Source organism: Bos javanicus, chromosome 10 (assembly GCF_032452875.1).
Source record: "Bos javanicus breed banteng chromosome 10, ARS-OSU_banteng_1.0, whole genome shotgun sequence".
NCBI classification, from domain to species: Eukaryota; Metazoa; Chordata; class Mammalia; order Artiodactyla; family Bovidae; genus Bos; species Bos javanicus.
Window position 1 is genome coordinate 65018068 of NC_083877.1, and position 13072 is coordinate 65031139.

Sequence of the window (13072 nt, forward strand, 5' to 3'; positions counted from 1 at the left end):
AATCATAAGGGATCTGATTTAGGTCCTACCTGAATGGTCTAGTGGTTTTCCCTACTCTCTTCAATTTAAGTCTGAATTTGGCAATAAGGAGTTCATGATCTGAGCCACAGTCAGCTCCCGGTCTTGTTTTTGCTAACGGTATAGAGCTTCTCCATCTTTGGCTACAAAGACTATAATCAATCTGATTTCGGTATTGACCATCTGGTGATGTCCATGTATAGAGTCTAGGTTGGTCATAGCTTTTCTTTCAAGGAGCAAGCATCTTTTAATTTCATGGCTGCAGCCACCATCTCATTATTAGAGAAATGTAAGTTAAAACTACAGTGAGATATCGCCTCTTAACAATCAGAATGGCCATCATCACAAAGCCTACAAACAGTAAATGCTGGAGAGGGTATGGAGAAAAGGGAACCCTCTTGCACTATTGGTGGGAATGTAAATTGAGACTGCCACTACAGAAGACAACATAGCGATTCCTTAAAAAACTAGGAATAAAACTACCATATGACCCAACAATCCCACTACTGCGCATATACCCTGAGAAAACCAAAATTAAAAAATATACACGTATCACAATGTTCACCTAGTTATTTACAATAACTAGGACAAGGAAGCAACCTAGATGTCTACTGACAGATGAATGGATAAAGAAGCTGTGGTACATATATACAATGGAATTTTACTCAGCCACAAAAAGGAACGCATTTGAGTTGGTGCTAATGATGTTGATGAAAATAGAGCCTATTATGCAGAGTGATGTACTTCAGAAACAGAAAAATAAATGTCTATATTAATGCATATATATGGAATCTAGAAAGAGGATACTGATGAACCTATTTGCTGGGCCGCAGTGGAGACATAGATATAGAGAACAGACCTATGCACATGGGGAATAGGAAGAAGAGGGCGGGGCTAGTGGAGGGAGTTGGAAACACATACACTAATATATGTAAAATAGATAGCCAGTGGGGATTTTGGAGAAGGCAATGGCACCCCACTCCAGTACTCTTGCCTGGAAAATCCCATGGACGGAGGAGCCTGGTAGGCTGCAGACCATGGGGTCGCTAAGAGTCGGACACGACTGAGCGACTTCACTTTCACTTTTCACTTTCATGCATTGGAGAAGGAAATGGCAACCCACTCCAGTGTTCTTGCCTGGAGAATCCCAGGGACGGGGCAGCCTGGTGGGCCGCCGTCTATGGGGTTGCACAGAGTCGGACACGACTGAAGCGACTTAGCAGGGGATTTACCGTATGGCTCAGGGAACTCAAACCAGGGCTCTGTGACACCCTAGAGGGGCGGGACCGGGTGGTAGGTGGGAGGGACGCTCAAGAGGGAGAGGACATATGTATACCTATGACTGATCCGTGTTGATGTATGGCCGAAACCAATACGATATTGTAATTATCCTTCAGTTAAAAATAAATTAAGGAAAAATGGTATCTTAAAAAAGTGGAAAAGAAATGCTGACTCTATTCCCTCAGGTATGGTGACCAGGGCTGATGTGACATTCCTGGAGTCTGAGTAGGCTTGGGTCCCAAGGCTGCAATATCCTGGATCTGAGGGAGTCCCCTGGGTGCCAAGTCCCTGGTGGTGAAGTTCCCACCTCGAGCCTCCTTCCTTACCGGCCGCCCCACCTACGGATGACATCATCTTCCGCAGAGTGGTGTTACAGGAATTGGGATATGTCCAGGGGATAAAAAGTAAGGGGGAAGATGTCATGAAACACAAGAAGCCTTAGGTGTTTCTTCTGGTACCTTCTACTCTAAGTGACAATTCAGGAGAAGGGCTTTCTCACAAGCTCTGGTTGTCTAAGTAACCAGAATTGGGCAGGAAGAAATGCTGCCACCTTGTGGCCATTTCCCATAACAACTTTAAAACCCGTGCTGATGACTTCTGAATATTCACAAGGCCTGCCAACCATCAAAAATAGATTTCAAAACAGGGCCGATGTTCAAGAAGCCAGTTTCAACAGGTAAACTGTACTCACCTTGTATAAGATCAAAAAGCACAGGGAAACATACTCCAAATGACTAATTATCAAATCAACGCAAATCAAAACAACACTGAGGAATCACCTCACCGTGGTCAGAATGGCCATCATCAGAAAGATCCACAAAGAATAATTGCTGCAGAGGTCGGAAACAAAAGGGAATCTTCCTACAGTCTTGGTGGGGGTGTAAACGGGTGCAGCCACTATGGAAAATAACATAAAGTTTCTTTAAAACTGCAACACATAGGTACAATATGATCCCACAATCCCACTCCTGGGCTCAAAACCAAAGAAAATAAGGATGTGAAATGACTGTGCACCCCTATTTTCAGAGCAGCACTATTTACTAGAGCCAAGACAGACAATCAACCAGCATGTACAGAGACTGAAAAAGGAAAAACTAAGTGGGATCCAAGACACTGGAATACTCCTCAGTCATAAACCAAAATGAAATAATGCCATTGGCAGAAGAATAGATGGACTAAGACATCATCACACACAATGAAGTTAAATCAGAGAGAGAGAGAGAAAAATATCATAAGGTATCACTCACAGGTGGAATTTATCAATCTATACAGATGAGCAAAACAGAAATAACCTCACAAACATCAAAAACCAACTTATGCTTATAAAAAAAAAGTTAGGAAGAGTGATAAATTAGGACTCTTGCATTAACACATACACTAACATATATCCAATAGATAATCAGAAAAGACATACTGAGTTGCACAGGGAATCCTACTCAACACACCATAATAACCTATACGTGAAAAAGAACCCAGGGCAAGAATAGACACACGTCTATGTATATCTGAATCAAGTTCCTGGATACCTTAAACATAGGATACCTGGATGAAAAAGAATATCTGGATACCTAAGCAAAGACAACCTTGTAAATCCACGCTGCCACAATATATAATAAAAATGAAAAATACAACAACAAAAAAAGCAGGGCATGAAGAAAGCTGTTGCCTTGTGGCCATTTTCTGTAAGAGAGCAACTTAAAAGCTGCGCTGATGAGCATTTAAAGTTCACAAGGCCTGTGGGGCTATCAGTAAAAAACACTTGCCTTCAAGAAATGTCCCAGGCATGGTCATGAAAAAAGGGTTCAAAACATGGAGATGTTCAAGAGGCATGTTTCACTCACACCCGTTCCAAAACATCACATGAAAAAAATCTCAGTATCAGTAAATATAGAGAATGGCAAATCTACCCTACACCAACGTATCACCACACACTGTTCAGAATGGCTGTTGGTCAAAACTCTAGAAAGGTAAGTGCTGGAAAGTGTGTGGAGAAAAGGGAACCCTCCTACACTGATGCTGGCAATTTAAGTTGAGAACAGCCAGTCTGGAGGACAGTGTGGAGCTTCCTTAAACAATGAAAAGGACAATGGAATTAGAATACTCCCTAACACCAAACACAAAAATAAACTCCAAACAGTTTAAAAATGTGAACGAAAGGACAGGTACACAACTCTTCAGGAAAATATATGCAGAAAACGCTTTGCATAAATCTCAGCAAGTTGTTTTTCATCTACCACTTAAAGTAATGAAAAATAAAAATAAACAAATGGAACCTAATTAACCTTAACGGCATTTGCACAGCAAAGGAAATCCTAATTGAAAGAAAAAGACAACCTTCAGAATAGGAAAAATTATCTGCAAATGAAACAGATTTCACTCCAAAATGTAGAAATAGCTCGTGCAGCTCAATATAAAAAACACACACATACATAATTCAATTAAAAACACTGAACCAAAGATCTCAATGGACATTTCTCTGAATAAGGCAGACACAGGGCCATAAAACACATGAAAAGATGCTCAGCATCACTAATTATAAGAGAAAGGCAGATCAAGTCCAAAGTGATATCACCTCACATCAGTCAGAATGAATTAGGAGATAGATGGCCTCTGGGTTAGACATTTAGAACTGGCCTCTTGTTTATATTACATGGGCACGAAAAAGTGGGCTGCAGGCTGAACACTCACAACTGTTAACATTTCCTGAGACAAGAGACAGGTGGGCTCTAGTTAGGGCATTTAAAATCAGCCTCCTCTTTGCCCTCCAGAATGGAAATAAGAACAGAAACAGGGTAAATAGCCAGTGTTTGTCTTTTGTAAACACGTTAAGGTAATAGTTACGGCAGTAATCCAGGCAAGGACAAAGAGGGGACAAAGACCCTGTGTGAATAAAGGATTAAGGGCTCTCCCTACCCCCTGTTTTCAGACAAGGGAGACACTACACATGCGCAGAAAGGCTCCTTGTGGGTCAAAAGTTGAGGAACAATGCCAGGCCACAGTGAGTCTTGGCTCCTCCCAGAAGCCTTGGAGATCCATCTTGGCTGAGGGGTGCATGCACACCCAGGGGAAGGTCCCAGGGTAGGTCAGCTGTGGCGAAAGAAATCAGATAATTGGCCTGAAGAAAGACAAGGACCTGGAAGAACTGCCGTATGTAAATGGCTTGACCGCCTCTTTACTGCATTCCTCACCACGAAGGACGCCCACTCCCTTTCTCTCTGGGTGTGCGTCTCTGCCTTGCTTCTGTCTTAACAGTTTCTCTTTGTGCTCTCCCACTTGTTGTGCTATATCTCTAATGATAAACTTTATACCTGCATTTACAGTTTCTGCCTCTGTGACAAATGCATTTTTTCATTGAGGGCAAAGATCCAGGGAAAATTAGCTTCTAGCTCCTAGCCCTTGCTGGTCTAGTGGCTAGGATTCCTAGTTCTCATCCAGGCTTTCCAGGTTCAATTGCTGGGAAGGGAGTTAAGATCTCACTTCATGTGATTTGCTCTCTGCTGCCTCCTTGAGATCAAGAACTGCCATCTCAAAAAAATCTCCAACAATAAATCCTATAGTGGGTGTGGAGAGAGGCAACTCCCCACACTGTTGCTGAAAATGTAAATCAGAACATCCACTAGGGAAAATAGTATAAAGGTTCTTTAAAGAACTAAACGTATAAGTTCACGGGACCTAGCAATACTGTGCCTGGTCCTGGATCCTGTGGACACCAAAGTCTTAAAGGACACCTGCACCCCTGCAGTCACGACAGCACTGGGTACAGTAACCAAGGCACGGAAGCAACCCAAGTGTGAAAGGACAGACGAATGGATGAAGAAATGGGGTACATAGACACGATGCAATATTACTCAGCCATCAGGAGGGATGAAATAATGCCATTTGCAGTCACAAAGGAGAAAACAAAGGTGATCAGGCTAAGTGAAGTAGAAAGACAGGAAAAGGCCAGGATTATGTGATATCATTTCTAGATGGACTACATGGATACAAATGGATACCTTTTCCAAAGAGAAACAGCCTCACAGACATAGAAAAGAAACTTATGGTTATCAAGAAGGAAAGGGGGTGGGGAGAAAATGGTTCATACACACACTCCTGATTATAAAATAATCCAGGAGGACCCACTGTATAGCATGCAGAACCCTATTCAGCACTCTGCAATAAGCTATATGGGAAAAGCACCCAAAAGAAACATATAGATGTCTATACATAAGTGAATAAGTGAAAGTCGTTCAGTCGTGTTCCACTCTTTTCAACCCCACGGACTGCAGCCTGCCAGGCTCCTCTGTCCATGGAATTCTCCAGGTAAGAATACTGGAGTGGGTTGCCATTTCCTTCTCTAATAAGTGAATAAAGCTGCTGTATATTGGGAAAAAAAATCCACAACATTGTAAATCACTTATACCCCCCAATTCAAATGATACAATTAAAAAAAAAAGAAAGAAAGAAAAAGAAATGGAAATGCTGACTCTAGGCCCCTCAGACACGGTGACCTAGGCTGGTGTCACATCCCTGGAACCTGAGCAGACTTGGGTCCCCAAGGTTGGAGTGTTGGATCTGAGGGGGCTAGAGAGATGTGCCAGACGATGAGCCCTCTACCGAAGGACCTGGAGAATCTCCAGCTCCGGGAGTGGAGGGGCGTGTCCTCCTGCAGCCAAGTCAAGCCTACTTCCCCCAAAGGATGTTGGAACTTCTGGGATGGAAGAGATTTGAAAAGTCCCCTGGGCTCCAAGACTCCTGGTGGTGGGGATCCCAACACCAGCCTCCTTCTTTGAAATCACCTCACCTATGGATGACATCATCCTCCGTAGAGTGGAGTTGCAGGAATTAGCATGTGTCCGGGAAATAAAGGTTAGGGGGGAAGAAATCAAGAGACACAATACTTCTTTCACCGTTCGCTAAAACTGACAATCTCAGAGCCAGGCTCTGGTTGCATAAGCAATCAGAGTTGGGCAGGAAGAAATGCTGCCGCCTTGTGGTCATTTCCGATAACAACAACTTGAAAACAATATTCTTTGGAAGAACTGATGCTGGAGCTGAAACTCCAATACTTTGGCCACCTGATGAGAAGAACTGACTCCTTAGAAAAGACCCTGATGCTGGGAAAGATTTAAGGCAGGAGGAGAAGGGGACGACAGAGGATGAGATATACTTGATAGACATGAATTTGAACAAGCTCCGGGAGTTGGTGATGGACAGGGAAGCCTGGCGTGCTACACAGTTCGTGGGGTCGCAATAAGTTGGACACGACTGAGCAACTGAACTGAACTGAACTGGACAGCAAAGAGATAAAACCAGTCAATCCTAAAGGAAATAAACCCTGAATATTCACTGGAAGGACTGATGCTGAAGCTCCAATACTTTGGCACCAGATGCAAAGAGCTGACTCATTGGAAAAGACCCTGATGCTGGGAAAGATTGAGGGCAGGAAGAGAAAGGGGCGAGATGGTTGGATAATATCACCAACTCAATGGACACAAGTTTGTGCAAACTCTGGGATTTAGTGAAGGACAGGGAAGCCTGGTATGCTGCAGTCCATGGGGTTGCAAAAGAGTTGGACACAACGGCTAAACAACAATAAAAATGAAATTACAAGGAAGTGGGGCATGAAGACGGAGAAGGCAATGGCACCCCACTCCAGTACTCTTGCCTGGAGAACCCCATGGACGGAGGAGCCGGTGGGCTGCAGTCCATGGGGTTGCGAAGAGTTGGACACAACTGAGTGACTTCACTTTCACTTTTCACTTTCATGCATGAAGACGGAGAAGGAAATGGCAACCCACTCCAGTATTCTTGCCTGGAGAATCCCAGGGACAGGGAAGCCTAGTGGGCTGCCGTCTATGGGGGTCGCACAGAGTCGGACACGACTGAAGCGACTTAGCAGCAACAGTAGCAGGTGCATGAAGAAATGCTGCTGCCTTGTGGCCATTTTCTGCAATAGCAACTTTTAAGGTGTGTTTGTGGCTCAGTCGTGTCTGATTCTTTGCGACCCTGTGGACTGTAGCCTGCCAGGCTCCTGTGTCCATGGAATTTCTCAGGCAAGAATACTGGAGTGGGTATCCATTCTATTCTCCAGGGGATCTTCCTGACCCGGGGATCAAACCCAGGTCTCTGACACTGCATTGTTTGCCATCCAACTACCAGGGAAGCCCTGAAAAAGTGTGCTGATGGACATTTAACATTCACAAGGCCTTCGGGAATGTAAGTAAAATTCACCTGCCCTCAAGGAATGTCCTAGGCATGGTCATCGCTAAAAAATCCAATACACTGAAGAAATTCAAGAAGCCAATTTCAAGAGACACATTTCACTCACACCCTTTTAGAAAATCACATGAAAAGATGTCAGCATCTCTAAATATTAGAGACATGCAAACCAAAACTACACCATGGTATCACGATACACTGGTCAAAATGGCCATTGGCAAAAACCCTACAAAGGATAAATGCTGGAGACGTGTGGAGAAAAAGGAGCCCTCCTACACTGATGGTGGTAGTGTAAATTGTGAACAGCTGCTCTGGAGGACAGAGTGGAGCTTTCTTAGACAATGAAATGGACAGTGAAATTAGAATACTCCATAATACCACACATGAAATTAAACTCCCAACAGTTTAAAGATCTAAACCTAAGAATGGGTACTGAAAACTCTTGAGGAAAATACAGGGAGAACACCCTTTGATGGAAATCACAGCAAGTTCTTTTTGGATCTACTTTTACAGTAACCAAAGATAAAACAAGAATAAACAAATTGTACATAATTAATTTTAACAGCATTTGCACAGCAAAGGAAATTCTAAAATAAATTCATTTCTTCTCTTCCAGAAAATAATTTAGGATGCATTGTAAATGCAACCACAAACTGATTCTAATGCTTTCCTTTTTTCCAGACAAAACATATCTTAGAGAATGTTTTCTTAGGATATATATATATATCTGTAACAGATATTCAATCATAGAAGAGCCCCCCACTTTATTTTTTTCCCTAATCCCCACCTTTACAGATTAAAGTCTTGGTGACCAGTGACTATTTAATAAATACATTTAAGAAGTTGTTGGCAGAGATGACTCTTTTAAACAATAACTTACAGTTATATCTCAGAATATAATATACCTACAAAAATCACTTTAAGTATCTTGGAAAAGATTGCTTCTGTTTCCCTCGGCTGCAGGGATGGCTTTCAGAGAGGGATGTAGTCACCCTTCACACATCACCCTGGCAGGCCTAACCCTTTGTTGCTCGCTGGAATTCAGCTGCAGGGGTGGCCCAAGGTGGCTCGAGCCTCTTCTGTCGAGGGGGATTCAGGCTCATGCTCCCCTAACAGCCCACAAAACATGTAGCCAGTAGAGCTCACTGCAGACCCCAGGCATCGCATGGTCCTATGAGGCACTACCGTGGGAACACAGGCGGTTCAGACTTACACTCCACACCAGTTTGATTTACCTACTATGATTTGTGTCCTGAACTGCTTTTCTTTTCTTCTTCTTTTTTATAAAGCTATTTTTCTAGTTTTATTTATATTTACTTATTTATTGGTGTCGCCATATGGATTGTGGGATCTTAGTTCCCTGACCAGGGATCATATGGTGCCCCCTGCAGTGGAAGCATGGGAAAAACCAGAAAGGAACTCCCTGGAACTGCTTTTCTTGGGGTGTCTGTCCTTAACCTTTAATTTTACATTATAACCATTAGAACCAGTTTGTAGTTAAAGACAAAAGGATGATTTTTCACTGGGAATGAGCTAGTTATTTTGAAAGTCCCTTGGAAATTTAAACACTGATGGGTATTTCTATTTGCAAGCAGTTACTATGCCAGACTAAATGACATGTTATATGCGTGGTTTGATGATGTTATCAGGCAGAATCCACTTGCATTCAACAACTTGCTCCTGGAAGGACTTGGAAATATCAGGCTGCCCTTGTCCCAAGCCCTGCACCCACTGAGGCTGGGGGCGTGTGGAGAGAGAAAGGTTTATATACATAATTAATGCCATAACTGTTTGATACTATTACTTGAATGAATGCAACTTATGCAATTTCACAAACTACAAATATATTAACACAATGGGTATTAAAATACCTTGAGTGACATGACTGCTCAAGAATTAATAGAGTTGCTCTAATGAATAAGGGTATTATTATTCACTCTAGCCATAGTTCAGAGGATATTAACTGGAATCTACATTAACACCCCTACAAAGGAAGCTGAAATGATAGAATAGTACTTGTCTATACTAAAGGAACTTAACTATAAATTTAATCCCACTGTAATAACTCAACATTATATATTTTACTTTAAACTAATTTTCATATTTGATCCACTCTAACCTTTTCTGTGTTCACTTGTATGCTGTATGTCCTGCTAACAGTAAAATTACAATTGGAACTATGATTACTATTGTTATTTTTTTTTCCTTGGAATGCTAGCCGTAGAAGCAAAGGAAGGGCCATTTCTACATCAAACAGGAGAAATATAATGGACACTGTAAACAATTTTATGTAATAACATTGCCATGGTTAAAAATGGACATTCAAAAGGACCTGATTTTTCTGAATGCTTAATTCAGAAACTTAGAATGTGATGAACACAAAAATAAAACTAATAATATAGTAATAAATAATGCTAATAATATAAAGTTGATCATTCTTTTTCTATTCTAACAAAACTGATCTAGAAGTCAATTTTAATAACTACTACTAAAATAAGACCCTCATCAATAAGTGGAGTTGTATAGGAAAACCCTACTTTCTTCAATTTAAGTCTGAATTTGGCAATAAGGAGTTCATGGTCTGAGCCACAGTCAGCTCCTGGTCTTATATAGAGCTTCTCCATCTTTGGCTGCAAAGAATATAATCAATCTGATTTCGGTGTTGACCATCTGGTGATGTCCATGTATAGAGTCTTCTCTTGTGTTGTTAGAAGAGGGTGTTTGTTATGACCGTGCATTTTCTTGGAAAAACTCTATTAGTCTTTGCCCTGCTTCATTCCGTCTTCCAAGGCCAAATTTACCTGTTACTTCAGGTGTTTCTTGACTTCCTACTTTTGCATTCCAGTCCCCTATAATGAAAAGGACATCTTTTTGGGGTGTTAGTTCTAAAAGGTCTTGTAAGTCTTCATAGAACCGTTCAACTTCAGCTTCTTCAGTGTTACTGGTTGGGGCATAGACTTGCATTACTGTGATATTGAATGGTTTGCCTTGGAAATGAACAGAGATCATTCTGTCGTTTTTGAGATTGCATCCAAGTACTGCATTTCAGACTCTTTTGTTGACCATGATGGCTACTCCATTTCTTCTAAGGGATTCCTGCCCACGTAGTAGATATAATGGTCATTTGAGTTAAATTCACCCATTCCAGTCCATTTCAGTTCGCTGATTCCTAGAATGTCTCCTTATTGCCAAGTTCAGACTTAAATTGAAGAAAGTGGGGAAAACCACTTCACCATTCAGGTATGACCTAAATCAAATCCCTTATGATTATACAGTGGAAGTGAGAAATAGATTTAAGGGCCTAGATCTGATAGACAGAGTGTCTGATGAACTATGGAATGAGGTTCGTGACATTGTACAGGAGACAGGGATCAAGACCATCCCCATGGAAAAGAAATGCAAAAAAGCAAAATGGCTCTCTGGTGAGGCCTTACAAATAGCTGTGAAGAGAAGTGAAAAGCAAAGGAGAAAAGGAAAGATATAAGCATCTGAATGCAGAGTTCCAAAGAATAGCAAGAAGAGATAAGAAAGCCTTCTTTAGCGATCAATGAAAAGAAATAGAGGAAAACAACAGAATGGGAAAGACTAGAGATCTCGTCAAGAAAATCAGAGATACCAAAGGAACATTTCATGCAAAGATGCGCTTGATAAAGGACAGATATGGTATGGACCTAACAGAAGCAGAAGATATTAAGAAGAGGTAGCAAGAATACACAGAAGAACTGTACAAAAAAGATCTTCACGACCCAGATAATCACGATGGTGTGATCACTCACCTAGAGCCAGACATCCTGGAATGTGAAGTCAAGTGGGCCTTAGAAAGCATCACTATGAACAAAGCTAGTGGAGGTGATAGAATTCCAGTTGAAAAATGATGCTGTGAAAGTGCTGCCCTCAATATGCCAGCAAATTTGGAAAACTCAGCAGTGGCCACAGGACTGGAAAAGGTCAGTTTTCATTCCAATCCCAAAGAAAGGCAATGCCAAAGAATGCTCAAACTACCGCACAATTGCACTCATCTCACACGCTAGTAAAGTAATGCTCAAAATTCTCCAAGCCAGGCTTCAGCAATATGTGAACCGTGAACTTCCTGATGTTCAAGCTTGTTTTAGAAAAGGCAGAGAAACCAGAGATCAAATTGCCAACATCCGCTGGATCATGGAAAAAGCAAGAGTTCCAGAAAAATATCTATTTCTGCTTTATTGACTATACCAAAGCCTTTGACTGTGTGGATCACAAGAAACTGTGGAAAATTCTGAAAGAGATGGGAATACCAGACCACCTGATCTGCCTCTTGAGAAATCTGTATGCAGGTCAGGAAGCAACAGTTAGAACTGGACATGGAACAACAGACTGGTTCCAAATAGGAAAAGGAGTACATCAAGGCTATATATTGTCATCCTGTTTATTTAACTTATATGCAGAGTACACCATGAGAAACACTGGACTGGAAGAAACACAAGCTGGAATCAAGATTGCCGGGAGAAATATCAATAACCTCAGATATGCAGAGGACACCACCCTTATGGCAGAAAGTGAAGAGGAACTAAAAAGCCTCTTGATGAAAGTGAAAGTGGAGAGTGAAAAAGTTGGCTTAAAGCTCAACATTCAGAAAACAAAGATCATGGCATCCGATCCCATCACTTCATGGGAAATAGATGGGGAAACAGTGGAAACAGTGTCAGACTTTATTGTTTTGGGTTCCAAAGTCACTACAGATGGTTACTGCAGCCATGAAATTAAAAGACGCTTACTCCTTGGAAGAAAAGTTATGACCAACCTAGATAGCATATTCAAAAGCAGAGACATTACTTTGCCAACAAAGGTTCGTCTAGTCAAGGCTATGGTTTTTCCAGTAGTCATGTATGGATGTGAGAGTTGGACTGTGAAGAAGGCAGAGTGCCGAAGAATTGATGCTTTTGAACTGTGGTGTTGGAGAAGACTCTTGAGAGTCCGTTGGACTGCAAGGAGATCCAACCAGTCCATTCTGAAGGAGATCAGCCCTGGGATTTCTTTGGAAGGAATGATGCTAAAGCTGAAACTCCAGTACTTTGGCCACCTCATGCGACGAGTTGACTCATTGGAAAAGACTCTGATGCTGGGAGGGATTGGGGGCAGGAGGAGAAGGGGACGACAGAGGATGAGATGGCTGGATGGCATCACTGACTCGATGGAAGTGAGTCTGGGTGAACTCCAGAAGTTGGTGATGGACAGGGAGGCCTGGCATGCTGCAATTCATGGGTTCTCAAAGAGTCGGAGACGACTGAGCGACTGAACTGAACTGAATCTGTTTTTATAGCTGAGTAACACTCCGTTGTATATATACATATCACATCTTCTTTTCCATTCATCTGTTGATGGACACTTATGTTGCTTCATTGTCTTGGCAGTAGTAAATAGTACTGCAAAGAACACCAGGGTGCATGTATCTTTTTGAATTAAAGTTTTGTCTAGATATATGCCCAGAAGTGGGCTGACTGGATCATATAGTAACTACTTTTTTAAGGAAACTCTATATTCTTTTCCATAGTGGCTGCACCAGTTTTCATTCCCATGAACAGTGTAGAAGAAT